Source organism: Musa acuminata, chromosome BXJ3-4 (genome assembly GCF_036884655.1).
Source record: "Musa acuminata AAA Group cultivar baxijiao chromosome BXJ3-4, Cavendish_Baxijiao_AAA, whole genome shotgun sequence".
Lineage (NCBI taxonomy): Eukaryota > Viridiplantae > Streptophyta > Magnoliopsida > Zingiberales > Musaceae > Musa > Musa acuminata.
In genome coordinates this window covers 3466532-3472531 of record NC_088352.1, presented here as the reverse complement: position 1 = coordinate 3472531, position 6000 = coordinate 3466532, and positions in this window count along the sequence as shown.

Below are 6000 nucleotides of genomic sequence, written 5' to 3'. Positions count from 1 at the left end.
CTATGACTTTGGCCAAGCCATGACACTGCAACCATACAGCTCCAACTCTACTGGTAACTGTTAAGTGCTTTCAATGTCTAAATGCTTTCCAGGCATCCCCATGTGACAAGTTGTAGTTGTTGATCAAGTGCTTTCAAAGTCTAAATGCTTTCAAAGTCTAAATGCCAAAGCTCTCCTCTATAATGGAAGGCTTAACATGGTAGACCCACTAAAACAATAGTTGTTGATCAAGTGTTTGAAAGTTGAAATATCTATCTTGTTCTCTACAATATGGTCAATTTCTACTACTTCAAGTTCTTCTCTTATTGTTGTTCATTTTCTTTGTACAGTAAAAGCCATAAAAATAGACCAGCCTTGCTGCTCCCAAGCGTACTAAGATCTTGAAGCTGCTTGAGCTACTAATTTTCAGGTCTGAAGAAGCTGCGACAAATTGCTCTTGAAGCAATGCAGTGGTTGAGCTACTAAGATCTTGAAACTGCTTGAGCTACTAATTTTCAGGTCTGAAGAAGCTGCTACAAATTGCTCTTGAGGCAATGCAGTGGTGGCAGACTGTGAAAGAGTTTGTAATCCTGTAGCAATCCAAGAATATTACTTTGGGAGATGCTTGTGTGTCCAATCACATCTTCTGTGTCCTTCAAATGGAGCTCAACCTCTTACTCCTGTTGCAGCAGCATCAAACTAGTCATTGGTGACATCTTACATACCCTTAGAGATGATTAAAATGCAATATCACTTCATTTTCTACATATATTCTAATTTCTTTAACTTTTCCCTTCCTATAAATGTATATGTCATACAAACACAATTCTTTTGTTTGATGTAGAAGAAGCAGTCAATTGAACATTTGGAGCAATTAATGCAGCTCTTTTATTTGATGGAAGACTCATTCAGCTACAATAATACATGCCAATTAAAATGTTGCAAAGATTTGGAATCTGTCTTTCCTGATGAGATCAAGAAATGATGACAAATTGGCAGTCCATGGCAACATTAGTGTTGGCAGCCAGATTGCTGCAGTCCAGCAGAAATCAGCATGGTTTTAATAGATATATTAACACACCAATAATATGCTGGGATGAAGCCATTAAATAAGATCTCAATCCAAGATATTATATGTGAAATCATAAAATATGATTCAATAAAGAAGAAAAAAGAAAAATATATTACTGAAGGCAGTATTATATCAGTAGCTATTTTACATATATGTACAACAACAACAATAATAAAATCGTAATGCTCCGACTATTTAATATCAACTATATGAATGAATCATATTTTTAATTAGATTAAAAATATTTAAATCTTTATCTATAGGGATTAATAAAATCTTTTTTTATCTCTTTTCGTACCACTAAATATGAAAATTATAGAAATGTCTGTCTCCTCCGAGTTTACCATTGTATCAATACACTAGCAAGTTAAGATTGCTTTCTAAAATGCCTTTCTTGAGTAGAACTATTTTTTTTACAAATATTATTGTGAAAAGTTACATTCCTCCAAATATTATTCTAAAATGCATTTAAGTCATTTGACAGTTGAATAAAATTAAGTTAACTTGGATTTGATATTGTATGTTGATGCAATTGATACTTTGAAGGGGCATTTTTGCAAACTCCACAAAGGAACTGATAACTGATCACAAAAATACAAACATATGGAGAATATAACATGCATGAATTGAAGAACTAAAACAATCAAATCAACCCCATTTTCCAATCTATAGCCTATGAACACAGTGTTTGACTGGAAGCAGATGCTGATGAAGGTTTTTGAGGATTACAAGAGAGTTGTTCTACTTTCATGACCAAATCAATCAAAGTATTATTTTCCCTTTAGATTGTTTGTCAGCAAGATTGAATAAGTCAGAAGATTTTTTCCTTCATCTTATTTCCTATCATAATTAAATCCATCAAATGATTCTTTACTTGCAAGAAGTCATTGTGAAGTTTACATTCCAACAAAGTGATTGCTTCATGTATTCAGAAAAGACATATTTAGGAGTAGAATGAGGTCACTAGTGCTGCAGAAATTGACCTTTCGAATAAGAAAACCATGGATGGATTCATCGGCAAAGCCATGATTCCCACAACCTCCTGTCAACCACCCCCCTTCTCAACAATGCGTCAGCTGTCGGAAAGGTAATAGTAGTTGGAGGAGAAAAATTGTCTCATTGGAAGCTCTTCTAGAGAAGAACAAACGGCAAAAGGAACCCTAAGAGGCGATATGGTTGAACTTTCAATCAATGAGCACATACATTTATGTTACATGTAGATAAGGATATGTAGAAAATTCATGTTTCTAGTTCAATTAAATATATTTAATTTTTTATTTATAGAATCCAATAAAATCTTTTTATGCCTTCTTCTTCCTCCCATCATAGCGCTCCTAATAATTGTTTCACGCCGGCTTTCCGATTATAGCACCTATAGATCTTCCAAGTCTAAATTCGTATCATTATACATAGTTATTCACGAATATTCTCATCTCAGTAATCTATATATTTTGTATATGTTATTTCTTGATCATCATAAAATTATGGATCTAATAATGATTATGTATGACAGACTAAAATAATTGGATTATTAGTATCATAAATGAAAAAGAATAAGAAGGATATGTTGGTAGGTGAATTATGCTGATAAATTTGGTAAAGTAAGAACTAATGTTCTTTGGTACCACAGAATGATTGCAACCTAAATGAAGTGGAAAGTAAAGGTGGTGAAGTGGAGCTCTCAAACATTTGTTTCTTGGAGAAAGAACCCAATGCTTATGAATGAAAACAACATGCCATCTTATTCCTCCACACAATCTTGTCTTCCATGTGATGAAAGGGCTAAGTCAGAAGTTTTCTTCTGCATGACAACATTGTTATCTCAACTCCATGATATCCTCCTTGACACTTAACTTCTGGTGTGGAGTTTTGCGCCCACAAGAAGACATGACCAAGAAGATGACATAGTTAGGTAGAATCTCTCCATGAAACTTTTCTTCCACAATTTTGTTGGCTTCAGAAAATTAAATGGATCTGATCCACTGCAGATTGGCCAACATATTTCCATGCTTACCTGGATTTTGATCTTGACATTTGGATAGTCTACCAAGTATATCAAATGGAGTTTTGAAGTACATTGCAAATTATCTTGACCTTCTCTTCACTCTCTGGTTGCTGATATTTTTTGTATACCAGATAGATCAAGATTATTATTAGCATCATGTGGCAAACACACACTTTGGTACAAAGAAAAGAAAAATTGGATGTTAATTCTTCTAGAGATTTCATCTTCAGAAGCTTTTTTTAGTTATCATCATCACAAATCATTGTGAGCTTTGATGAAAACTTTTTCATTTGTAGATTCTTCAGCATATGCTGCTCATCCATTCATGTCTATGATGGGTCTTAAAAAGTAGAAGGAAAAGATCTTGAATCTGTTAGTAGAAAAAGGAATCCTACAGCTACAAGTAATAGAAAGCAAAAAGGGAGGAGAAAAAATCTCTGGTCAAAGTTTGAAGTATCGTCAGTTTTCAACAACTTTTATTTGACAATTACCTCAATTTGAATAGAGGATTTGACTATATATTGCAAACACTTTCTAACCATAATTACTTCTATCATGATTTGTCTAATTCTGAGATTATGAAATAGATTTGGACATCACTCCGATTAGTATAGTGGTGTATAACCTTATCTTATTCTCATAAGTTGAGGGTCCGAATCATTGTTTAATATCTTACATGCTTATTATCATCTTTTATCTTGGATGACAAGCGATACCTGTAAAAAAATATGGATTTGATAAATTTTAATCTATTCAACGACTATAATATGAATTTTACCGATAAGAGTAAAAATGTATTTTTTTTTAATCTTGATAAATATAAATGAGTTATAGGGTATAACATAACCATATGATTATGATCGTTGAGATAATTATTTTGATGTGTAATGTACTATTAGTTATGATATAATTTATATTATGATCTTTGTATATAGGCATATATTGAGTTAATGCTACTTTATCGGAACAATGGCAAATATATCACTAAGAAGGGTTTGTATGGTTGTGAAATATGAAATAGCCTCATTTGTGGTATTTGATATATCAAGGTTGAATAAGCTTGATATCTTCTATAAAACCAAATGTTGGACCGCAAGAAGTTTTATCTATTTATGGAATGTATTTATTATGTGTTTGATGCAATAATGTGAGTCTATATCCACTCAATTATTGAGATGCATTAATGTTTACTAGCATCTTATTTCAATTTAATTTCCTTAGAAGCAAGCAATGTTAGTCATCCTACATATACAATCTTGGCTTGTTAGTATACTCATTAGAGACTAATGTGGATGCAATTCCAATCAAAATTGTAGTTGTATCAACTTGACTCTTATTTCATCCATTAGTTACATTGATTTATTTTAATTCTCGAACAAAGGCAAGTTTAATCCTATTTTTGTCACTTATCTTTAAGCATATTTCAATACATGAATAGTTTGATTAACCAAAAGATTCATATTTCATCGTATCACAATCTTTCATACTCATCGAGATACACTTTATAAACCTCTCGATCATTCGACGTATTTCTTTCTTTTTAAATGGTAAATAGTAAGGATGAAATTTCATCGATCAATAATCATATACATTGAGATACACTTCATAATACTCTAAATCATTTGTCGTATTCCTTTCCTTTTAAATGATAAATAGCAAGTAAAGATAAAATTTCATTGATCAATAATCTTACACCACGAGATACACTTCATAATACTCCAAATCATTTGACGTATTTCTTTCTTTTTAAATGGTAAATAGTAAAGACATGATTTATTAGTGTCAATATTCGTGAAATGTAATCCATAGCTACTGTGGGAGTCGAATGGAAAAGATGAGAGCAAATCTATGGACGTCACGGATTACAAGAATGTGGTTCTTGTGCTCGTCTCAATCCTAATCGGTAGATTCTTGTCTCGTATTTTTAAGTAAGGGCCCCACCAAGTACAGATTCTTTGAATCCATCATGTTAGATTTTCTCTGATTTTTATTTTTATTTATGGTACGTAATTGCTCCATAAGATATGCCTTCGCCATGGTCTATGAATTTTATGTAGCATCGTGATTGAGATCGAAATCAATCAAATGGAGTCACATTGCTTTTGATTTCCTGAATATGAATCTTTAAACTACTATTAATGGGCTGTTTCTTGTCCACCATACGAAAGCTCGTTCGTCGATTCGAATTGTGCCTCCCGATCTATTGGCATGCATGATGGACAAGAAGAGATATCGAGAAATCTTCAATTGTTTGTTTTCTCAATGATTTAGTTAGTAATATTTTTTTTTAAGATTACTATCTAAAAACTGATAGAAAAGAGATTAAAAATAAAATGAGTTATCGTAGGATTTTGTTTATAACTATGTTAAATATCGTTGAACGAATTCTAGAAAAAGAACTTCTAATTTTGAGAAAATTTTACATGACATCTTAATTTTTAAATTTTTTAATAATATATAAAAAGATCATTTTATTCAAGTTTTCGTAGCACCCGTCGTCTTACCTTCCCTCTTTATCAAGGATTACGATGGGTGGGAGGTTTCGAGTAGACGTAAATCCTTAGTTGCTTACGCTTTCACATCCAAGTTGGCTTACGCGTTTGATCACACATTCGACTCATCGATCATCCCTCTTATACCCTAAATGGTTTTTCGTTTACTCATGATCTCATCATTCTTTGTAAATATAGTCGAGCTAACTTAGGCAACACACAAAGTCAGGTAGTGATAGAGTCGAAGACAATCACCGATCGAGTAAAATTATTATTTATAAAAAAATCTCTCAAAATTTAAATTTCTATGGTAGAATTTTGCAAAATTATAATTTTTTTTCTGAAAATTCCTCCTTGCATTCACACGTGTGGGTTGCTAGTGGCACGTCGAAGCCACGCCGCCGGGACCTTATCAGAAAGGCCAAAAGATGGGCCCACGAGATACGGACGAG